Source organism: Pinus tabuliformis, chromosome X, assembly GCF_031772625.1.
Source record: "Pinus tabuliformis cultivar Carrire ecotype Pingquan chromosome X, CPIR1, whole genome shotgun sequence".
Taxonomy (NCBI): domain Eukaryota; kingdom Viridiplantae; phylum Streptophyta; class Pinopsida; order Pinales; family Pinaceae; genus Pinus; species Pinus tabuliformis.
In genome coordinates, this window is record NC_142308.1 from 1,516,344,056 (window position 1) to 1,516,370,577 (window position 26,522).

Genomic DNA, 26,522 nt, shown 5'->3' on the forward strand with positions numbered 1-26,522 from the left:
TCCAGCACCCCCCCATACTACTTCGGGTGAGACCTCAGTCTACGCTGTGCGGACTGTTGCCGACTTTAACAGGGATTTGTTTGGCTAATTAACTCTAAACCTAGGTCAAGCCCCAACAAGCCAACAACCTACCTAGTTTTCAGTGGAGCGGTGAAATCTGGGTTCTCTATCTGCAGAGCTTCAACCTCATGGTGGCCTTCCGCTTCTAGGATGTTAATATTCCTTGGATCCTCATCCTCCCATTCTACAGTGATATTATAGCATTCCAGCGCATGGCACAGTTAGGTGCTCCAATCTGGTTGAACCAATTCCAAAGGATCCTACAGAATTCGGAAGATCGCTACTTTAGCCTCCTGTAGAGATTCATCAATACATTAGAACCCATCTTCGAAACTTAAGGTCATCAAGAATCCCTGTCGCAAGATATCCCACTCTGTGGTGTTGTGGCGGAGCTTCGTTTCCAAGTACCAATTCATAGGGATTATATCCAGAGTGTGATAGAATAAATGCACCCACTTTGGCTGCGGCTATGTTCCATAGACTTGATTCCATTTAGCTAAGTGATCACGTGGATAATTTCTTCCATCAAATTTCTTAGTTAACTGTACTTTAGGATGACCAAATCGCATCCTCATCATCCTCATGTAATCACGCCATTCATCAAAGTTGTCCTTGTGTGTGCCCCACCATCGTGCGGGCATAGCGCGTAGCACCAAATCCAACACTTGGAACCGATGATCCTCTGGGACTTCTCTTTCAAGAACATCCAAAAATTTATCCACATCAGTTAAACTGTCATAATAAGGTAATTTTCTTACCTCCGATGACACACACAATGCAGTGATTTAGTCATCATATTGCAGCGCAGCATAGATACTTCGTTCAACCTGTTCTGCCAATGCTCCAAATCTTCATCTGAATATGAGGCACAAGAGCTTTCGCAGTCCCATGCAATTTGTCCATCAGCTATCGAATTAACCCAGTATTGGTCTCGCGTTGTTATTTTATAGATCTGATCCAAATCATCATCACTTTCTTCATAGTTGCGGACTGGCTCAGTGTAGCACAGTCCTTCTGCACAATCTAATGGTACTAAAATGCGGAGCGATTTTCTTTCAAATAACATCGTCTGCTTCTTCAAGTTGATGACCCCATTCATATCGATAGCCCAATCTATACCAAGGAGCACAGTGTATGGATTGTTGTCATCAACAATTTCTATCACTTCAAAATTAGCTAGTGCACTCGCACCTTCTATATATATGGTAACTCCCTGTAATCGCCCCGTCGGGATAATCTTTTGTTTGTTTGCCATCCTAAGTTGAATCAGAGACCACTGTAGTGAAAGTGTCCCCATCCTCTCCCAAGTCTTCTTAAGAAACACATTCACGTTAGATCCCAAATCCAAAATTACTTGGTCCATCTCATAGTCTCCTATTTGTACGGTAAGCCTCATCTCGTGCCCTGTTCTCATTTTATGCTTACCAATCTTCCTGACTACGTGGGGTCCATCAGGATAATTTTCCTTACCAGTGCACTTATCTATCAACTCTTGTATCCCCTTTACATCCTTGCTATCACTCAGTAGTTTCATAAAAGTCTCCAATAAGGTGGTAAGTACAGAGGGGTCAACCTTTGTAGGCACGTCGATTTCTGGTAGTTCATTCTAGCTTCCTGAGGTAGATGCCTCAGCAAAGCTTTTCTTTGCTTCCATGAACAATTCCTTTGTGTGCTCCAGACCAAACCCAACCTCCTTTTCTGGAGCCTTGCAGATCCATCCACTTTCTTCAGGTTGTTTCCCTTTATCATCACCAATCGCGATCCCACTTCGTAGCATGATATTCACATTTGGTTCTTCCTGGCGGGGCTCAGCCCTCATCATATTCAATTTCTACGTAGGGTACTAAGGTTGTGCCTTCTTCTCATGCATCTTGGCTATCAGTATAGGTCATTATTCCATTGTGTGGTCAAGCTAAGTGTATTATTGACATGACAAGCATGTCTGACTCATACATTCCCACGCATAGTACCCTGGTGTCCCATAATTATAACAAATGAATTGTCCACGACCTCTATCAGGCCCTTCTACTCCTCAGCCTCATCCACGGCCCTGATATCCTCTGCGCACTTCCCCAGCACCCTGATCCGTAGGCCAATTTTCTACCTACATTCGGTATGTAGGCGTATTTTCCATCATCAATTCATAGCTATGACAGTTGCGCTCATCGTGGCCCAACGATTTACAAAAATTGTAGAATATTTGTTGCAACATCTGTACAAACTTCTACAGCAAATGACAATTATCTGTGACATGTTTTCTAGCCACCTGACAAATAGCGCACCATAGTGTGGGCCCCACACTTGGTCCTGCTGGACCTTCCTGTCTCAGGGGCATTGGCCCTGCCCCTGTAATATAATCCACAAATACAGGGCAATGATCTTTATCATGCCCCTGCCTCTATCATTTGAGACACTAGACTTCTTCGCGCACCTCCGGTCGAGTCGCTTTGTCCTTCTTCAAGCTTTTCAATTCTAGGCAAAGGTTCTACAACTCCGCATGAATCCATTGAAACTCCAAAGAAGCATCCTGAAAAGGAGTTTCGTGCAACCTCATTGTAATTTCTAGGGCTTCTACATGCATTCCTATATTTTGTTGTGATAAAGCAATCCTTAAGTGGGGCAAGAGCAAGGTTACAAACCATTCGCGGTGCTGACTATCTGTAAGATTCATATTAGCTTCGTAGATCTGGAAATTCAATCTTTGATCTAATTCCTAGGGTGTTTCACTGGGCCTCATCGTGATTTCCTTGAATCCAACTACTGATTCTGATTCAGACTTAGGCTTACCAAATTCCTTGTTCAATGTGTTTTTGGCTGTCTTCTAATGACACCAATGGGTTATCAGTTCAGTACTTAATGTACCCTGTCAACACGCGCTCTTGTAGAGTGGTCACCAACTGCGCCTTCTTTATATTCTCATTTGTAATTTGTTGTGATGTCCACACAGCCTTCGCAACAAACCAAAACTGATCTGGATCCTCACTCCCTAAGCCTTTGAAAACTAGAAACTTCATTGTATTCGACATGTTTAAGGGTGACAGTGGTGGTGGCAGTGTGGGTGAGGGTGTATGCTATGGGGGCGAAGGTGGAGGTGGTGTGGACGGATGAGGTATTCATGGGAAACCTTGTCTTATCAACTGGACAATGCTCCGTGGTGCGGTTTGTATCACTCCCTCGTAGTCACTCGAAGGAGGTTCGATCAATGGACTATATTCAAGACTTGCTTTCTCTTGATTTCTAAAATTTCATCCACTTCGCATAGATCCAAACGTCAAGGCAATGGCATAACCTACTTTTCACACAAGAGCATCTTAATCCAAGTATTCAAAGATTTCAAATACTTACCTCGCAGTCCATTGAAGAAGTGTCACTCTGCTTCATTGTAACTAACTAAGGTGTCAACCACGAACTCTGTCACGAATCCTCCTATGACGTGATCGATCCAATGGTCAACAGCGTTCACAATTTTATGTTCATAAGCTTCCAACCTTCGTACTAACTCTGGGGTCAACACTATCAGACCGTCAAGCCTCCACCTTCCTTGGTCGTTTGCCAATTTAGAGATCCACTCGTATAGTTCGATCAGGAAGGTGCAGAAGAAGATCTTATGTATTTCTATATATAAATATATGTACAACCATTGTTCCTTCGTTAGGTGCAGATTTTTGTTTTCTTGCGCCATGAATTCGTGGATCTTTCTATCCAACCAATCCTCAATTTCCTTTTTGGTCAGATTCCAATGATGCGACATCACACATCTCTTTATTCAGATCCTGGTCCTGGCAATGGAACCATTTTTTGGTTTAGTGGGTCTTGACCTAGGTTCAAAGTTAGTTGCACCAAACAAAACCCTACACTACTAGCCCTTTCAGCATCAATCCACGATGCGCGGATTGAAGTCTCACCTGAACCAATATGGGGGGATGCTGGAACCAAGTTTCCACACCTAAATATCAGCGTGATGTCACTTTGTGCCCTAAATCTGCCTCCGCATAGATCAATAAGCCCTTATGTCATATCGATGTAAAATCCTTCAGTTAGCCTCTAGACCTCCGTGAAGGTCTATGACTGGATTTTGCGAACCTTGAACAGGTCAATTAGCTACTTACGCGCATTATAGATTACTCTTAACCCAATATTTACTCAAATATTCTTAAGTGTTTGATAACTTTAATAGAAAGCGTTATAATCTTCGCGTAAACCCTTAATATCAATTGTGTTCATATAACAATATAGATTAAATAAAGTCATGCATCAATACATCATTATTTCATAAGACCATTTTTCATCACAGCATAAAGCGCATTCATACATAAGAGAAGTAAAGAGATGAAACACTGGATTTTCTGTAATAATATTCTTTACTTATATTCAGTTAAGCTTACAGACTCAAGACTTCCCTTCGCACTCAACTGCAGGGGTCCACGCACTCAACTGCAGACTTCTACTCTAGGCCTTTGTGCACTCAGCTGCAGAGCCTCTCCCCCTCTAAGACTTCTATCTCTGTGCTAGACTTCTCTGTTCGTACCCATATACAAAACTTATTCCTTCTTCTTGCCTTAGACTCTCTAAGACACACCTATTTATACAATCTCATGGTCCGCAAACCATGCGTAAATCTTCAAAAATCCTACTCAACTTACATAAAAGAGGGTAAAACCATTTTTTACTCTTTAACTATCTATGCGCTCCGCGACCACAACTTGCATAGACTTTACATATTTGTACATGAAAACTTGGGATTTTGCCCTAAAACTTTGGCTTTTGCCCCAAAATTGACCTAGGGGACCCCATCCCAACAATTATTAATGAAAAAAACTCAAATTGAATAGTATTTTTTCATTCACCTGATTCATCCTTCTGCAATTTTTCTATCAGCCTTTTATGCTCTTCTGCACTTAGATTATAAATAGTCTTATCGGCCTTATTTATTTTGTGGCCCTGCAAGACACACACCAACCAATACATATTAGTTAAACTTACATATATTTCAAACATATTATTTTTTTAAATAATTTACAAAGAACTTGCCTTCTTTGCTTTTTTTGATGTGCTATCATTGTGTCAATCAGTGTTTTTGTTACTTCACACCTTTTGAGGCATTTTTTAATCAATATACGACCAATACCATTCAATACAAAAGCCATTAAATATATTTTACAAATAAAACAAATAATTTTCAACCAAAAAGAGCTCTAGTAATCAATGCATTTATATGAATAAACGCATTGGTGCATTTATCCCATTAAACGCACCAGGCGTTTAATTTATTACCACCATAATAAAAAATTAAATTTCAAAATAAATTTAAATTATAACTGAATAGTTTATAAGGTTAAATGCACTGTAGTGAGTTAACAATGTTATTTAGAAGAGGTCCATTGGTGCATTATATTACACCAAGAGAAATGATGAACAGAATGGACAAAATCGACAGTGTTATAATATACCAGTGTGTTGTATTACACAGGGCACACCTGTGTGTTATATTATAGAGGGAGCACCGCGAAACATATTGTTTCTTTTTAAAAGGACAAAGAGGGTTGACAGGGTTTGGATCTAATGCAATAAGTGATTCCCCTACTTTACATGTCAAACACCTTATATATAGTAAGTACACAAACCCATTAAATCTAAAATGCCTAAAATAAAAAACCCTAATTGTGAAGTGATAGATGAAGTTAAACCCTAAGGTGAAATTTTGTAGGAAGAAGCAAGGTTTTAAGGTAAATAATGATTTTTTTTTTCTAAATTTTAATTAAATTCAAATAGGAACAGAGATCGTAAAAAAAAATTAATAGTAAAATCTATAGTAAATTTTTTTATTATACAAGGTTTTTAAATTTTTTCTCTAAATTATGAATAAATCTAACAGAAATTGTAAAAAAAATTAACAGTAAAATTTAAAAAAAAAAACTATCGAGGGTTTTGTGTGAATCGTCATACCTTTCAAATTTTGATCTTTCTGTGATTCCAAAATATTTTGCTGCTTCACAATGCTCATAGTATGTCTCTCTTGCAAATGATTTGTCTTTAATAAAAGCCTAACATAAATTGTAATTTTTTTAATTAGTAAAATTTAAAAATACTTTTTTACTATGCAGGGTTTTAAGTGAATCACCATATCTTTCATCTTCTGATCTTCTGAATAGTTTTTCTCCTCCAAAGTATTTTGTTGTTGCACAATTCTCCTGGTATGTATCTCTCGCAAATCACTCCCTTGAAATTTTGGGTAAAATAATGAAATAGTGAAAACTTTTTACTATTTAAAAGACTTCATGAAATTAGATTTCAAAAAATCAATTCCTGCTCATTTTTAAATTTTAAAAAATGATTTTTTTATCCAAATTCTCCACACATCGGTGCATTCAATGGTAGAAAGAATTCGTGCGTTTATAGGAAAAGTGCACCGAAATTTCCGGGACACTAAATTTTTTCAACACAATGACATTATACAATTTTATTTATTTATTTATTTTTATTTCTCTTTTTCGTTTTTTTTCAAAATTTCAAAATTCTGAAATGGTGCAATTAATTTTTTTAATGAAATGGTGTGGTTTCTATTTAAAAGCATCAGTTCTCTAATTGTTATAACAGCACAGACTTGGTTGAATTCGTTTTTATTTTCTAAGAAAAGGTCTAAACCAACTAAGCAGTCCAAATGCTTTATATTATACAATTTTATTTTATTTTTCCAAATTCTGAAATGGTGTGTATTTCTTTATCAATTGATACCATAAGTGCATATTTCTTTATCAATTGGCATTGGATCCATTCTATCCATTATGTTCAGGGTTGAAGGGAAAAACATATATGTTGTAAGCGAAAGCTGAAGGTGTCTGTTGCAATAAGTCCCATTGTTGCTGAGGAAAGGTTTTGTTGGGCATAGGGTGTGACCCGTGATTACAAATATGCAATTTTTCAGGTGCTTTTAATCCTTTTATCTTCATCAGTATGGATGCTAGGAAAAGTTTTAATTTCTCTACTGAATCTCATAAAGTAGCACATGAGAAAAAATGGGCATGGCTTACAAAGTTTTTAAACAAAAGAAATACATATGTTTTGTTTGATACTAGAGTTGTAGAGCTAGAGTTTAATCCACAACCTAATTGGGAACTACCTAATATTGAGATGGAAAAAATATATAAATTTCCAATTTTTCAGTTCCGCACTACTACACTGTTTAGATTTTCCTCTGTAAATGTTCTTGTTTCTATTGGTCAGAGTGTATATAAAATTCCTCTCATTAGAAAGGAAGATGTAGAATGGGGTTTGAGTCATGATTACAAATACATACATATCAGACTCATACAATTTGGTATTAATCCTCTTGTACGACCAGGGTTAGATAACTCATGTCTAACTTGTGTTCTTGATACCAGACATAATAAGTTTGAAGACGCATTGATAGGAGGATTCCAAAGCCCCTTAAATAATGGTCTTGTTTGGTCTTCAGTCATCCCAAGATACCATGTTTCGCTTATAGATCCATATATTAATCAATTTCTCCAAGCTTACATACAATTCCATGGATATGATACCGCCCCTCATACACAAATAGCACAGCTCCAATCTAATGTTTGTATTATATTTGTCTCCTCTACTATCCCTCCACTGCATCCCAATCTATCACAACGAGCATTAAAAGAAGGTGTAATTTTTGGTCCCGGTAATACTACTCTGTTGCAAGTAGTATTTTGTGAACTAAATCTTCCATCTGAATGGAATAGTGAGTATACTTCAATGTCTTAAAAGTATCCACAGCTAGCAAGCTCTTCATCTCCAAACGAATTATAGCTAGTTCCAAACCCTGATGGTAGTACGAGTTTATGGCTCCAACCGACTACTTTGCAAAGAGAATTACCAAGAATTCAGTCATTCAGAGTCCCTTGTTTTGTACAAATACCACCCAGCCTGTCAGTGTCTTCAAGTAGCCATAATCATCGTCAGTTACCAAATTGTGTATATTGCCATGAAAAAGAAAAATCAAATTCAAAAAAGAAATACCAAACCATCACTTCTACATCACACGGACAACATTCAGGTTGTCCTGAATGCATTATGTTCCCTCTCCAAGACTAGAAAATGTCCAGTCTACCTAGAGAAAAGACAAGCGCAAAAGTAGAATTGTCGGAAAGGATACCAGAACCTAGTAATAGTACTCCTAAATTCAGAGATGGTGCTATCCAGAGTGATTTGCAATTTTTGAATTATCGATCAGCCATGGAGCCTGAACCAATAAAATACTTAAAAATGCAGAATTATGCTAACTACATGTTTGTTTGTGTGGCCCAAAACATAGATGATCTAGCAAGATACATTGTAGAAGTAAAAGAGCATGTCAGAAATATCCACCAGAGCATAAATACAATGTATTCTCACTAGAATACTCATGAAAGTAATTTAAGATAGATTAATGATCAATTAAGGGTAATAAGAAAAGCAGTCACAAGTTTTGAAACTGCTATGAGTAGATCAAGATCTCCCCCTAGATATTCTGAGATAGAAGAAGAAGACCCAAAATTCACCTTGATAAAATCTTCCTAGTCCTCATCCAGTCTCTCTCTCAAAGTTTTTGAAAAGGATGAAAGCTAGCTTGAATCCTTAGCAAAGGGTACCGAGTTAGCACGAGAAAAATTAAACCTTTTGAAAAAAGAAAATTTTGTATGTTTTAACCCTGTACAGAAATTACCTGCATACGAATTCTAAAACATAGAAAAATAAACAATACAAGAGCATAACACATAAAACACATATACACAGAGATTTTCCCACTGGATCCCAAAACCGAGACTACCAGCTTGATTTTTCATTATGTTCCTTTCAATGTTATAATACATATTTATATATGCTGAAGCATCCAATACCATGGACCGAAAACCATCGCGTCCAATACCATGGACCAAAAACCATTGCATCCAAAAAACATGCGAGAAAATCATGCACAAAACCATAGGTGGGTCCACCCAACCTAACATAGGGTCCAAAACCAAATTTTTCCGGGGCGCTGCCCCGAACCCCATAAAGTGGGGTTATGGGTGCCCCTCAAACCCCCTGTTAACTACATGGAAAGAATATAACACAACCCAACATTCTCCCACTTGTTGTTTTCTTTCCATAGGGGGCCACAAGAGAGCTTAGTCATTTTTCCAGCCCTGAAATGCCCATTGTCTCTCTACACCAAGAGAACTTCTCAGAGCTCACAGATTTTGTCAATGCATCTGTAGTATTCTTCAAAGTGTCCACCTTTACCAGCAACACCTTTTTGTCTTCTATCATATCCCTTACAAAGTGATACTGAACATCAATGTGCTTTGTCTTTGAATGATATGTGGGGTTCTTTGCCAAGAAATTTGCACTTTGGTTGTCACAGTCTATCCTTATAGCTTCCTGTACTAACCCCATACTTGAACACAATCTCTGCAACCAAACTACTTCCTTGCTTCCATGAGTGGCTGCCATGTATTCTGCCTCTGTAGTTGATAGTGCCACTACAGATTGTTTCTTACTCATCCAACTGACTGCACCTCCAAATAGGTTAAACACATACCCACTTGTAGATCTTCTCTGATCCAAATCTGTAGCCTAGTCTGCATCAACAAAGCCACAAATATCCAACACTCTGTCCAATCCTGGTCTTCCTTGGTAGCACAAACCATAATCACTAGTGCCACGCAAATACCTGAAAACCCACTTCACTGTTGTCCAATGCTCCTTTCTTGGTTTTGACATAAACCTGCTCAATACTCCCACTGCATGTGCAATTTCTGGTTTAGTACAGACCATTGCATACATCAAGCTACCGACTGCACTTGCATATGGAACACGAGACATATCCTCTTCCTCTTCTTGTGTCTTGGGACACTGTTCAGCAGATAACTTTACACCTACAGGAATAGGAACCTTCACCGGTTTACTATCCTGCATATTAAACCTCTGCAATATTGTCTCGACATACTTCCTCTGGTTTAACCATAGCTTCCTCTTTTCCCGATCTCTTTTAATTTCCATGCCCAAAATACAGTTTGCAGCACCAAGATCTTTCATGTCAAATTTGGAGGACAATTGGGTCTTCAAATCCTGGATAATTTCTTTGTCATTTCCAACCAGCAACATATCATCCACATACAAGACCAGATAAATAACATGGTCACCAATTAATTTAAAATACACACAATGATCTGCTTTGCTTCTGGTGAAGCCAAGTCCCCGTATAAATGTATTAAATTTCTGATACCACATCCTTGGTGACTGTTTTAACCCATACAGAGACTTCTTTAACTTGCATACCAGTTATTTTTACCCTTCACTGCAAAGCCTTCAAGCTGCTTCATATAGATTTCCTCTTCCAGATCCCCGTGAAGAAATGTTGTCTTCACATCCATCTGTTCTACCTCAAAATCAAAAGCAGCAGCAACAGATAAAAGTAATCTAATAGAAGTTACCTTGGCAACAGGAGAAAAAATATCACCAAAATCAATTCCTGGCACCTGGGAATAACCTTTTTCTACCAACCGAGCTTTGCATTTCTCCACTTTTCCTTCTGCATTTGTCTTCTTTTTGAACACCCATTTGCTGCCAATGGGTTTCCTTCCAACCGACAACTCCACCAGATCCCAAGCCTCATTTTTGTACAAAGATGCCATTTCATCAACCATGGCCTCTTTCGAGAGTTTTCCATCCTCTAAATCTACTGCTTCCTTCACAGTTCTGGGATCATCGTTAGTAATAAATAAAGAAAAATTTGAACAGAAAGCAGATGGACTATACCTTTCAGGCTGCCTTCTTTCTCGAACTGATCTTCTCACAGCTGGAGTTTGTGGCTCTTCATCTTCTGATTCCTCCTCTGCTGTAGAGTCGGATTCTTCCTCCTTTAACTCAAACTCTATCTTCTCAGGTTCCTTTCATTGGACTTCATGTTTAATAACATCTTTCACCTCTTTGAACACCACATCTCGGTTGTACACAACCTTCCGTGTGACTGGGTTCCAAAGCTTATAACCCTTTAACCCATCCTTATACCCAATAAAGATGCACTTTTCAGATTTACTATCCAACTTGGTTCATTTCTCCTTTGGAACATGTACATATGCATCACATCAAAATACCCTCAAATGTGAAAGAGAGGGTTTCTTACCAGTCCATACCTCTTGTGGAGTCTTATCCTCCAATGCCGATGAAGGTGACCTGTTGACTAGGTAACATGTAGTATCCACCACCTTTGCCCAGAATTCCTGTCCTAACCCGGCACTACTGAGCATGCTTCTTTCCCTTTCCATCAATGTCTTGTTCATTCTTTCTGCAACTCCATTTTGCTGAGGTGTGTTAGAGTCGGTCTGTTTAGCCCTCCGTTAGAGATCATTTCTCTTATTGCATTTCATTTTTAGGTGTCTCGCTCGATTCACTCAGTTGCATTCCGCTAGGGGCATGCCATAATCTAACGGGAGGGTCTTGTTATTCATTACTCTTCATGCCTTATACCTGTTGGCTCGGGTCTTTTAATCAAGCTTTTAAAGTCATTTACAGTCCTGTTTGATGACTAGGTCAGCAAAGAGATATTTTAGTCACTAGGTGTAAGGTTCGGTCTTTAGAATGTCGAATAATGCCCGCAAGCCATGAGGATGTCTTCAATAAGTTTTCATTTTAGGATTGTTATCGTCAATAATGCTCAAGGATATTTATTCTTCAAAACTCTGTTTTGAAGAAGAAATCATCAAATTTGTTTTTTGTGAAAAATATGTATTTTAAAGTTTTCCACCATGGAGTACTTCAAATGAAGCCTCTGGTCATCCTTTGCCGAAATCCAAATGCCACCATCCCTGCAAAAAATCAAGAACAATTTCATCATTCAAGCTCAGAAAATCAGTGAGGAAACCAAACGATAGAGTTGTATTAAATGCAAAAGTGCCAAAGTTCAGAAAGTGGGTGTGCACAAGTCAAAAATCAAATCCCTGTCATAGGAGCCATTTTTGTGTTCCAACATTTCATTTGCACGCCAAATAACATCATAGAACCGAAGTGAAAATGTAGAGAAGCAAATTTAGTTTTTGGAGGTCGAAATTGTGTTGAAACAGAGCTGCGCAACGCATTGGGAGCAGTCACGGCGCAACGGAAGGTCGCGGCGCATAGAGCCCTTTTTCACCATGTAAAATTACACATGCGCGGCGCATACAGGAGGTGCAGTGCACTGGGTTGCGCGTACGGCACACAGGGCCGACAAGCACAAAATCATCACTACTGCCTAAATTTTTAAACCAAACTCATTTTTCCTCGTGCCAAGGATCTGAAAACTGAAAATGTTTTAATGGGTGCTGATGGTGTATGGAAGTTATGTGATTTTGGTAGTACTTCCACAAATCACAAGCGATTTGAGAGGCTTGAGGAGATGGGAATTGAAGAAGACATCATTAGAAAACACACAACTCCAACTTACAGAGTACCTGAGATGTGGGATCTCTACAGAAAGGGAGCTAATAAGTGAAAAGGTTGATATCTCGTCTCTTGGGTGTCTACTTTACAGGATAGCTTATCTAAAGTCTACTTTTGACAGTGAATCGAAGCTACAAATATTGAATGGGAACTACCGCATTCCCGAGTTACCAAGATACAGTTCTTCACTGGTTGAATTCATGCCTCACCACAACCTACAACTCGGCAGGAATATGATGAAATGAATTCAGATATAAACCAGATAAGGCTTATCTCTGAGGATACTGACCACGAGGATGAAAACACAATCGACTCTTGTGTATCTCCAGTGAAGGCTTCAGCTTCAGAAATCGATGGGCCATTTCATGACACTTCATTTAATGCATTTGTTGCAGACTTTGATAACCATAAGCCCACCACTGGGAATAATGTGTTTGGCAAAGAAAGTTTACAAGTAGAAGTGGATAGATTGAAAGAAAAGCTGGAGAAGGAGCACTTAGAAAAGGCAGAAATCACATCAATAGGATTTGCCTCTAATGGAAGAACTTTATTGTCAGTATCACCTGAATGGGCCGCAAGAGTTAATCCACTTCCTTGCGAAAGAGATTGGAAAGATAGGGAGAAATTGCAGCTGGGATCGTTCATTGACAATACGTTTTCCCCTTTATTAAAGGCAAAATCTTAGTTCAAAACCATTTTTATTAAGAATTAGTTTTTTATTCAAATGGAAAAAAGGAAAGCGAACAGTCAAACACCGAAATGCCTAAATTTAGAACGAAGACATCTACCGTGGCAGAGAAATAGGATTCGATCATCTATTTTTGACTTCAGTTATGATTCAAAGGATCTACAGCTACAGCTTCCACCTCTTCATCGGTCATCAACAGATTGTTGCTCCCTTTCAGAAAAAATGGCTGGCTCTTCATCTTTTGTTTGTTAATGATGATTAAATAATCCCTCATTTTTGGTCGATCGGTTTTCTCATAATGGAGTTTATTTATTGTATTGAAAATCATTTTGTAAGGGTCTGAGTTCTGGGAGTAGTGTGGAGGAAAAACCCAGCGCTTTCACTGTACAGTTTTGGCAGAGAATTAATGAAATGATGCAGCTCTGATTCATGAGATTCATGTGGTATGAGTTTAGCATATGTTTCTTCCTTCTGTTTCATATGTATCCTGTTATGTTTTATAGTTCATTCATAATCATTTCCAGTTGAATGCTCTTAAGTAAGAAAGGTAGAATCCAGTTTATGCTTTGCCTTGTAAAGCATTCATACTTTGTGTATCTTCTTCTGTTTGAAAAGGATTCATGTGTATGCCCTTTTTAGCTTCTCAACAGTCTTTCCACTCTATATTATTTCAGTTTGATTGCTAAACTTCCTGCCTATCTTGCCTCATGAAACACTCTGTGTCTTTGATTTAATTTCCCATCTCATGCTGTCCTTTGTCCCATACAACCCTGAAAACTCAGTCATTTATTAAACTACCTCTTTCATATTTATTTACTAGCCTAAAATCAGTATACATTTTGAGTCATCTCAGACCTTATTGTTTATTTTTCCTGAGATTGACCCGGAGAGAGCCCTCTCCTGTCCCCGTAGGGCTAGCTACGAGGTTGTGCATGGTTTGTGGTTATCCTGAATTTTGCCTTCCTTCAGCCTAAGGAAGATTTAGGCTCTAACATAGTGGCGACCATACTAGGGAAGAAAATGGTTTGCTTGTTGATGTCATTTGTTTTATAAGTTACAAATGGAGCCTGAAGTTATGCCAGATAGCCTTCAAAACGCTTTTGCTTTGCATCAGCGAAGTAGATAAACGTTGCTTCAGTCAATCTTCGGTCTAGCTTGTGAACGTGACACTTGACTTGTAGATTTTCTTGCCCTAGTACATGTATCAAGTTCAGATCTGATGGTTGATGGTGGACAACGATCAGATATAAGAAGGCTGAAATCATTCATCAGGTGACTCCATTCACTGAAAAATCTAGAAATCAATGCTTCATGGTGACTCCACTGCAGGAAGATCAGTAGCTTTAAGGTTTTCAAGATGGAACGGGTTGGAAGAAGATACGCTCCCATGAGCCGAGATCACATTCCAGGTTTTCCAAATAAAATTCCCAAGGTGGATTGGCTTTAGAATTTTCCTATGTTCAGAAATGTGGAAGGTAATGATGCTGCTCTACATCTGGTGAAATTTCACATTCATGTGCATAAATTAAAGATCATTTTTCCTGAAGACTGTTTGATGAAAATGTTTATGACTACTCTGGAAGATGAAGCCCGATATTGGTATGAAAGTCTGCCACCTGCTTCTATTTATTGTCTAAAAGATTTTCATGCAATATTCTTTGAAAGGTATAAAGAATCTTGTCCATCCTTAATATTAGTGCAGAACTGTTGTCAGCACGTTAGTAGTTTCATTAAAGATCTTGAGACTTTTTATGGAGATACTGAATTGATGGACAGAGAAATCATGGAAGCATTGTATGGAAATTTGTTTCAGCAGTACACAGAAATCCTAGAGGATACTTATCAAGATCAGCAGGTTGAAGATTTCCATATGGCTGAAAATGATGAAAGAGAAAGTTTCATTTTAGATCTGTCCATAAAAGAAAACAGCGTGTAGGGAAGTCAAGTTTCAATTTCAAAATGTGATAATGTTAAGTCATCCATTCCAGATCTAGATTCAGATTGTGATGACCAAGAATACCTTGTACTGAATCCCATGAAGAAGAACTCTGCTGTTGAAATCATCTGGAATGAAGAAGACAGAGTTAAGATCCAAATGTTCTCATGTCATCAGAACAAAGCCTTCATAAAGAGGTAATCCAGTTAGTTCATGAACAACAAGATGAGATCTTTGTTCAAGTAAGTGAAAAAGTTTCTCTGGATGAATTTACGGTAGATGATAGAAATGATAGTGTTGGGTTTCAAGAATCATTAGAAGTTTCTTTTCTCATGATTGATGAATGTAATGAGAATTTGGTTGTAATATCATATGAAGATGATCAAAAATATATTCAGACTATAGGAGATCAGAACATTCAGGAATGCCTTTCAGATTCTTTTTCATATGTCTCATGTTTTGAAATGTTCTGTGAAGAGGAAATCTGCTCATCTACTTGTTCAAAATTATTTGAGGACCAGGAACATACTTTTACTGAAGTACATTATGAAGGAAGATCAGAATCAAAAGAAAAGGACACCTTATTTCTTCAGCAGGAGGTAAATCTTCATGTTTTTCAGGATCCACTGGCAAATCTGTTGCAGTCAGCAGTAAAGGTGATTATTGCAGTATTCAGTGATGAAGGAGATCATGGTCAATTATATTTTTGGATGCCCAGTTACAAGTATCTACTGTTGACCAAGAAATCTGATCAGGAGAATCAATCAAGAAGGCATCTGCTTGATTGGTTACATTGGCATTTTGATATAGTTTGATCGTATATTGTCTTGTAAGAAACACAGGTGGTCATGTACTACCACCAAGCTTTAAGTTTTAAGTTCGGGTCTTAGTATTTTGAGTTAGTTTGTTAGAGTCAAGTTTTTTTTAGTCATTTCAGTTTGCATCGAGTTAGTTTGAGTCAAATTTTTAGTCAGTAAATCAGTTAACAGTCTGGTGTTGATTTGGACCCCATAGCCCAATGGATGAAGGCACTATCTATCTCTCCCAGAGATCTGCCGTTCTTGGCACCTCCAAGGAGCTACCATCACCATTGGAGCCAATGTTAGAGTCGGTCTATTTAGCCCTCCGTCAGAGATCATTTCTCTTATTGCATTTCATTTTTAGGTGTCTCGCTCGATTCACTCAGTTGCATTCGGCTAGGGGCATGCCATAATCTGACATGAGGGTCTTGTTATTCATTACCCCTCAAGCCTTATACCTGTTGGCTCGGGTCTTTTAATCAAGCTTTTAAAGTCATTTACAGTCCTGTTTGATGACTAGGTCAGCAAAGAGTTATTTTAGTCACTAGGTCTAAGGTTCGGTCTTCAGAATGTCGAATAATTCCCGCAGGCCATGAGGATGTCTTCAATAAGTTTTCATTTCAGGATTGTCATCATCAATAATGCTCAGGGATATTGAAGAAGAAATCGTCAAATTTGTTTTTTGTGAAAAATATGTATTTTAAAGTTTTCCAGCATGGAGTACTTCAAATGAAGCCTCTGGTCATCCTTTGCCGAAATCCAAATGCCACCATCCCTGCAAAAAAATCAAGAACAATTTCATCATTCAAGCTCAAAAAATCAGTGAGAAAACCAAAGGACAGAGTTGTATTAAATGCAAAAGTGCCAAAGTTCAGAAAGTGGGTGTGCACAAGTCAAAAATCAAATCCCTGTCATAAGAGACATTTTTGTGTTCCAACATTTCATTTGCACGCCAAATAACATCAGAGAACCGAAGTGAAAACATAGAGAAGCAAATTCAGTTTTTGGAGGTCGAAATTGTGTTGAAACAGAGCTGCGCAGCGCATTGGGAGTAGTCGCGTCGCACCGGAAGGTCACGGCGCATAGAGCCCTTTTTGACCATGTTAAATTACACGTGCACGGTGCATACAGCAGGCATGGCGCACTGGGTTGTGGGTGCGGCGCACAGGGCCGACAAGCACAAAATCCTCACTACTGCCAAAATTTTTAAACCAAAATCATTTTTCCTCGTGCCAAGGATCTGAAAACTGAAAATGTTTTAATGGGTGCTGATGGTGTATGGAAGTTATGTGATTTTGGTAGCACTTCCACAAATCACAAGTGATTTGAGAGGCTCGAAGAGATAGGAATTGAAGAAGACATCATTAGAAAACACACAACTCGAGCTTACAGAGTACCTGAGATGTGGGATCTCTACAGAAAGGGAACTAATAAGTGAAAAGGTTGATATCTCAGCTCTTGGGTGTCTACTTTACAGGATAGCTTATCTAAAGTCTGCTTTTGACGGTGAGTCGAAGCTACAAATATTGAATGGGAACTACCGCATTCCCGAGTTACCAACATATAGTTCTTCACTGGTTGAATTCATGCCTCACCACAACCTACAACTCGGCAGGAATATGATGAAATGAATTCAGATATAAACTAGATAAGGCTTAGCTCTGAGGATACTGACCACGGGGATGAAAACACAATCGACTTTGGTGTATCTCCAGTGAAGGCTTCAGCTTCAGAAATCGGTGGGCCATTTCATGACACTTCATTTAATGCATTTGTTGCAGACTTTGATAACCATAAGCCCACCACTAGAAATAATGTGTTTGGCAAAGAAAGTTTACAAGTAGAAGTGGATAGATTGAAAGAAGAGCTGGAGCAGTTGCGCTTAGAAAAGGCAAAAATCACATCAATAGGATTTGCCTCTAATGGAAGAGCTTTATTGTCAGTATCACCTGAATGGGCCGCAAGAGTTAATCCACTTCCTTGCGAAAGAGATTGGAAAGATAGGGAGAAATTGCAGCTAGGATCATTCATTGACAATATGTTTTCCCCTTCATTAAAGGCAAAATCTTAGTTCAAAACCATTTTTATTAAGAATTAGTTTTTTATTCAAATGACAAAAAGGAAAGCGAACAGTCAAAGACCGGAACGCCTAAATTTAGAACGAAGAAATCTACCGTGGCAGAGAAATAGGATTCGATCATCTATTTTTGACTTCAGTTACGATTCAAAGGATCTACAGCTACAGTTCCGCCTCTTCATTAGTCATCAACAGATTGCTGCTCCCATTCATAAAAAATGGTTGGCTCTTCATCTTTTGTTTGTTAATGATGATTAAATAATCCCGCATTTTTGGTCAATCGGTTTTCTCATAGTGGAGTTTATTTATTGTATTGAAAATCATTTTGTAAGGGTCTGAGTTCTGGGAGTAGTGTGGAGGAAAAACCCAGCGCTTTCACTATACAGTTTTGGCAGAGAATTAATGAAATGATGCAGCTCTGATTCATGAGATTCATGTGGTATGAGTTTAGCATATGTTTCTTCCTTTTGTTTCATATATATCCTGTTATGTTTTACAGTTCATTCATAATCATTTCTAGTTGAATGCTCTTAAGTAAGAAAGGTAGAATCCAGTTTATGCTCTGCCTTGTAAAGCATTCATACTTTGTGTATCTTCTTCTGTTTGAAAAGGATTCATCTGTATGCCCTTTTTAGCTTCTCAACAGTCTTTCCACTCTATATTATTCCAGTTGATTGTTAAACTTCCTGCCTATCTTGCCTCATGAAAAACTCTGTGTCTTTGATTTAATTTCCCAGCTCATGCTGTCCTTTGTCCCATACAACCCTGAAAACTCAATCATTTATTAAACTACCTCTTTCATATTTATTTACTAGCCTAAAATCAGTATACATTTTGAGTCATCTCAGACCTTATTGTTTATTTTTCCTGAGATTGACCCGGAGAGAGCCCTCCCCTGTCCTCGTAGGGCTAGCTACGAGTCTGAGCGTGGTTTATGGTTATCCTGAATTTTGCCTTCCTTCAGCCTAAGGTAAATTTAGGATCTAACATAGTGGCAACCATACTAGGGATGAAAATGGTTTGCTTGTTGATGTCATTTGTTTTATAAGTTACAGACGGAGCCTGAAGTTATGCCAGGTAGCCTTTGAAATGCTTTTTCTTTGCATCAGCGAAGTAGATAAACGATGTTTTAGTCAATCTTCAGTCTAGCTTGTGAACGTGACACTTGACTTGTAGATTGTCTTGCCCCAGTACATGTATCAAGTTCAGATCTGATGGTTGATGGTGGACAACGATCATACATAAGAAGTCTGAAATCATTCATCAGGCGACTCCATTCCCTGAAAAATCTAGAAATCAATGCTTCATGGTGACTCCACTGCAGGAAGATTAGTAGCTTTAAGGTTTTCAAGATGGAACGGGTTGCAAGAAGATATGCTCCCATGAGCCGAGATCACATCCCAGGTTTTCCAAATAAAATGCCCAAGGTGGATTGGCTTCAGAATTTTCCTATGTTCAGAAATGTGGAAGGTAATGATGCTGCTCTTCATCTAGTGAAATTTCACATTCATGTGCATAAATTAAAGATCTTTTTTCCTGAAGATTGTTTGATGAAAATGTTTATGGCTACTCTGGAAGATGAAGCCCGATCTTGGTATGAAAGTCTTCCACCTGCTTCTATTTATTGTCTAAAAGATTTTCATGCAATATTCTTTGAAAGGTATAAAGAATCTTGTCCATCCCTAATACTAGTGCAGAACTCTTGTGAGCACGTTAGTAGTTTCATTAAAGATCTTGAGAATTGTTATGGAGATATTGAATTGATGGACCGAGAAATCATGGAAGCATTGTATGAAAATTCGTTTCAGTAGCACACAGAAATCCTAGAGGATACTTATCAAGATCAGCAAGTTGAAGATTTCCATATGGCTGAAAATGATGAAAGAGAAAGTTTCGTTTCAGACCTGTCCATAGAAGAAAATAGCATGCAGGGAAGTCAAGTTTCAATTTCGGAATGTGATAACATTAAGTCATCCATTCCAGATCTAGATTCAGATTGTGATGGCCAAGAATACCTTGTACTGAATCCCATGAAGAAGAACTTTGCTGTTGAAATCATCTTGAATGAAGAAGACAGAGTTATGGATCCAAATGTTCTCATGTCATCAGAACAAAGCCTTCATAAAGAGGTAATCTAGTCAGTTCATGAACAACAAGATGAGATCTTTGTTCAAGTAAGTGAAAAAGTTTCTCTGGATGAATTTATGGTAGATGATAGAAATGATAGTGTTGGGTTTCAAGAATCATTAGAAGTTTCTTTTCTCATGATTGATGAATGTAATGAGAATTTGGCTATAATATCATATGAAGATGATCAAAAATATATTCAGACTACAGGAGATCAAGTCATTTAGGACTGCCTTTCAGATTCTTTTTCATATGTCTCATGTTTTGAAATGTTATGTGAAAAGGAAATCTGCTCATCTACTTGTTCAAAATTTTTTGAGGACCAGGAACATACTTTTATTGAAGTACATTATGAAGGAAGATCAAAATCAAAAAAAAAGTACACCTTATTTCTTCAGCATGAGTTAAATCTTCATGTTTTTCAGGATCCACTAGCAAATTTGTTGCAGTCAGCAGTAAAGGTGATTATTGCAGTATTCAGTGATGAAGGAGATCATGGTCAATTATATTTCTGGATGCCTAGTTACAAGTATCTACTGTTGACCAAGAAATCTGATCAGGAGAATCAATCAAGAAGGCATCTGCTTGATTGGTTACATTGGCATTTTGATATAGTTTGATCGTATATTATCTTGTAAGAAACACAGGTGGTCATGTACTACCACCAAGCTTTAAGTTTTAAGTTCGGGTCTTAGTATTTTGAGTTAGTTTGTTAGAGTCAAATTTTTTTCAGTCATTTCAGTTTGCATCGAGTTAGTTTGAGTCAAATTTTCAGTCAGTAAATCAGTTAACAGTCTGGTGTTGATTTGGACCCCATAGCCCAATGGATGAAGGCAGTTTCTATCTCTCCCAGAGATTTGTCGTTCTTGGCACCTCCAAGGAGCTACCATCACCATTGGAGCCAATGTTAGAGTCGGTCTGTTTAGCCCTCCGTCAGAGATCATTTCTCTTATTGCATTTCATTTTTAGGTGTCTCGCTCGATTCACTCAGTTGCATTCCGTTAGGGGCATGCCATAATCTGACGAGAGGGTCTTGTTATTCATTACCCCTCATGCCTTATACCTGCTGGCTCAGGTCTTTTAATCAAGCTTTTAAAGTCATTTACAGTCCTGTTTGATGAATAGGTCAGCAAAGAGTTATTTTAGTCACTAGGTCTAAGGTTCGGTCTTCAGAATGTCGAATAATGCCCACAGGCCATGAGGATGTCTTCAATAAGTGTTCATTTCAGGATTGTCATCGTCAATAATGCTCAAGGATATTTCTTCTTCAAAACTCTGTTTTGAAGAAGAAATCTTCAAATCTGTTTTTTGTGAAAAATATGTATTTTAAGGTTTTCCACCATGGAGTACTTAAAATGAAGCCTCTGGTCATCCTTTGCCAAAATCTAAATGCCACCATCCCTGCAAAAAAATCAAGAACAATTTCATCATTCAAGCTCAGAAAATAAGTGAGAAAACCAAAGGACAGAGTTGTATTAAATGCAAAAGTGCCAAAGTTCAGAAAGTGGGTGTGCACAAGTCAAAAATCAAATCCATGTCATAAGAGACATTATTGTGTTCCAACATTTCATTTGCACGCCAAATAACATCAGAGAACTGAAGTGAAAACGAAGAGAAGAAAATTCAGTTTTTGGAGGTCGAAATTGTGTTGAAACAGAACTGCGCGGCACATTGGGAGCAGTCGCGGCGCACCGGAAGGTCACGGCGCATAGAGACCTTTTTCACCATGTAAAATTACACGTGCACGGCGCATACAGGAGGCACAGTGCACTGGGTTGCGCACACGGCGCACAGGGCCGACAAGCACAAAATCATCACTACTACCAAAATTTTTAAACCAAACTCATTTTTCCTCGTGCCAAGGATCTGAAAACGGAAAATGTTTTAATGGGTGCTGATGGTGTATGGAAGTTATGTGATTTTGGTAGCACTTCCACAAATCACAAGCGATTTGAGAGGCTCGAGGAGATGGGAATTGAAGAAGACATCATTAGAAAACACACAACTCCAGCTTACAGAGTACCTGAGATATGGGATCTCTACAGAAAGGGAGCTAATAAGTGAAAAGGTTGATATATCGGCTCTTGGTTGTCTACTTTACAGGATATCTTATCTAAAGTCTGCTTTTGACGGTGAATCGAAGCTACAAATATTGAATGGGAACTACCGCATTCTCGAGTTACCAAGATACAGTTCTTCACTGGTTGAATTCATGCCTCACCACAACCTACAACTCGGTAGGAATATGATGAAATGAATTCAGATATAAACAAGATAAGGCTTAGCTCTGAGGATATTGACCACGGGGATGAAAACACAATCGACTCTGGTGTATCTCCAGTGAAGGCTTCAGCTTCAAAAATCGGTGGGCCATTTCATGACACTTCATTTAATGCATTTGTTGCAGACTTTGATAACCATAAGCCCACCATTGGAAATAATGTGTTTGGAAAAGAAAGTTTACAAGTAGAAGTGGATGGATTGAAAGAAGAGCTGGAGCATGTGTGCTTAGAAAAGGCAGAAATCACATCAATAGGATTTGCCTCTAATGGAAGAGCTTTATGTTCAGTATCACTTGAATGGGCCGCAAGAGTTAATCCACTTCCTTGCGAAAGAGATTGGAAAGATAGGGAGAAATTGCAGCTAGGATCATTCATTGACAATACGTTTTCCCCTTCATTAAAGGCAAAATCTTAGTTCAAAACCATTTTTATTAAGAATTAGCTTTTTATTCAAACGACAAAAAGGAAAGCGAACAGTCAAAGACCGAAACGCCTAAATTTAGAATGAAGACATCTACTGTGGCAGAGAAATAGGATTCGATCACCTATTTTTGACTTCAGTTATGATTCAAAGGATCTACAGCTACAGTTTCCGCCTCTTCATCGGTCATCAATAGATTGCTGCTCCCTTTCAGAACAAATGGCTGGCTCTTCATTTTTTGTTTGTTAATTATGATTAAATAATCCCTCATTTTTGGTCGATCGGTTTTCTCATAGTGGATTTTATTTATTGTATTGAAAATCATTTTGTAAGGGTCTAAGTTCTGGGAGTAGTGTGGAGGAAAAACCCAGCGCTTTCACTATACAGTTTTGGCAGAGAATTAATGAAATGATGCAACTCTGATTCATGAGATTCATGTGGTATGAGTTTAGCATATGTTTCTTCCTTCTGTTTCATATGTATCCTGTTATGTTTTACAGTTCATTCATAATCATTTCCAGTTGAATGCTCTTAAGTAAGTGTTGGAAATAATACTGAGAGGGGGGGTGAATCAGTATTATCTAATTCTTTTAATAAATCTTCCTTATTTGTTCTTTGAATTATTTTTGCATGTCAGTACCATAAAATAATGAGCATGAATAAAGAAAACAGATAGTCACACCAAAGAACACAAGATGTAAGGTGGAAACCCAATGTGGGTGAAAACCACCTGCTGCAATATTTCTCTATCTTCTTTCAAATTAGAAACTCCTTTTACAATGGTTTTGTACTGGTGCAGTCCTTTACCAATACGCAGGCTGCAACCTGCAGAGAGCTACAACTCTCTCTCGTTTTCCAGTCTCTCCTGGAAGGGAGCTACAACCCCCTACTTCTTTTCTTACAAGGAACACTTTTCATAAATTTTCAAAATGGATCCATAAGCATCAAATGATCATCAAGTATAAGAGAATCACCCAAACAACTGTAGTAACCAGATCAACAATAATAGGACCAAACCCAGAACACAACAATGATAAACAAAGATTTTAAGAGAAGTAAGCACCCTGCTCAACTGCTAGCCTGCTTACAGTACTCACCCTGCTCAACTGCTTGCCTGCTTACAGTACGCACCCTGCTCAACTGCTCGCCTGCTTACGTACACACCTTGCTCAACTGCTAGCCTGCGTACCTCGCTCTGAGTCCATTGAACTGTCTGCGGACCTCCGCACCTGCAACCCTTCTGTGCCTATGTACCGACGCACCTGCAACCCTTCTGTGCCTACGTACCGGCGCACCTGAAACCCTTCTGTGCCTGCGTACCGGCGCACCTGCAACCCTTCTGTGCCTGCGTACCGGCGCACCTGCAACCCTTCTGTGCCTGCGTACCGATGCACCTGAAACGCTTCGTTCCTGCGTATGTACGCACTTTTATCTCACTGTACCTGCGTACCTTCGGGCATAGATGATTTCAAGACTTCAGAAATAACCCAGACAGTCAGATCTACAGATCCGAACATGCGCCGAAGAGATCTCGGTCCATCAGTAGATTCGCCTTATTTAGATCTAGACCAGATCTAGCCCTCATAAGATATTCAACCCAAAAAACATGCTCAAGCCAAATTATCTCCTTTGCTTTATATAGTAAAGCTCTTCCTTAAATCATGGATCAATACCACGAGTCGACACCATAATAACACAATACCGTTGGCTAAATACCAAGAGTAAAACATAAGAAAACCCCACATGTGAATTTCTTTGCCTTGAAATGTGTGCACTGGGGGTACGCACCTCCTAAACGGGATAACTCTGGGTATGTACGCACTTTATGTAACACTGACCTGCGTGTACGCACCTTATGTAAGGTGTACCTGTGTACCCCTTATTTTCTTCAATATTTGATAGCTGATCATCAATCTCTGCTGCTGACTTGAAGTACTGTGATCTATCACCTGAATGGGTTGCCATCAAGGACAACACTTTAGCCATAATGCCAACAATCTCCCCCTTTGGACTTGATGGCAACCTCAAAACTTCAGCTTCATTCTCCCCCTTTGACATCAAGGGCAAAGGGTTATGCTCCCCCTAAGAACATGCTCCCCCTGAATATGAACCAGATCTGCAACGAAGAACCATAATCCACCATGAAAGAGATAGAGACATATTGCAGCTACTTCCAAGATCTCCTTCTGCACATCCTCCATAATGCCAACAATGCATTATATGCTCCCCCTGAACCTGTACCATCAATCAGAAAAGGTTCAGCAATAAGATGATGCATCAACAACCCCTAGCTTTTGCCTGAGGTATTCAAAAGTGTCCCTGGGCAATGGTTTGGTGAGAATATCAGCAACTTGTTCCTTAGAAGGAACATACTCCAACTTGACCTTCTGTTCAAGCACTTGTTCCCGGAGAAAATGATACTTGATTGGTATGTGCTTGGTTTTTGAATGCATAACAGGATTCTTTGAGATGCTGATTGCACTTGTGTTATCACATAAGATGGGGATAGGTGGTGTACAAGTGATTTGAAAATCCTGCAAAGTCTGCATCATCCAAAGGAGTTGGGTGCAACAAGATGCAGTAGCAACATATTCCGCTTTAGCTGTAGACAAGGCAATCGAACTCTGTTTCTTGCTGAACCAAGATACCACTTGTGCTTTTCCTGTCATCCACGCTTCCGGCCCAATCTGCATCTGTATAAGCATGAAGTGTAAGATATGTATCTCTAGGATACCATAAGCCATAATTTTGAGTCGCTTGAAGATATTTGAAAATTCTCTTCATTGCCTGAAGATGAGTCTCCTTCGGATTTGCCTGAAATCTCCCAACTATTCCAATTGCATGCATGATGTCCGGTCGGGTACCTGTCAAATAAAGTAAACTTCCAATCATAGATCTGTAGGTTGGTTGATGTACTGCTGCAGATTCATCATTTGCACTGAGGCTACATCCTGTGACCATGGGTGTACATACTGGTTTTGCATCTTCCATGCCATATTTCTTCAAAATCTGTTTGAGATACTTGGTTTGAGATAAAAAGATTCCTCCTTCTTTTTGTTGGATTTGCAAACCAAGGAAGTATGTCGGTTCTCCTAGCAAGGACATTTCAAATTCTTTCTGCATGACCAAGGAAAAGCTTTGACTCATAGCTTCTTCATTGCTGCCAAAAATAATATCATCTACATACACAACAAGTATTAGCAATTTGTCATTTTCAACTTTTATATAAAGATTGCTATCTGCTGATCCTTTTGAAAAGCCTTGTTGATGAAGATATTTGTCCAAACGGTAGTACCAAGCCCTTGGAGCTTGTTTGAGACCATAGAGAGCCTTTTTCAATCTGCATACAAGATTTGGATCATTTCCAAGAATGAACCCATCTGGCTATTCAATGTATACTTCTTCTTCCAAGTCTCCATTCAGAAAGGCTGATTTCACGTCCATTTGAAATACTTTGAAGTTTTGAAAACTTGAGAGAGCAAGGAACATTCGGATGGCCTCAAGTCTTGCAACAGGAGCAAAGGTTTCTTCAAAGTCTATTCCTTCTTGCTGCGCATACCCTTTACAAACAAGTCTGGCTTTGTTTCTAATTACTTCCCCATTTTCATTCAATTTATTTTTGAAGACCCATTTTGTTCCGATAACATTCTTATCCTTTGGTCTAGGAACCAGCTCCCAAGTGTTGTTCTTTTCGATCTGCTC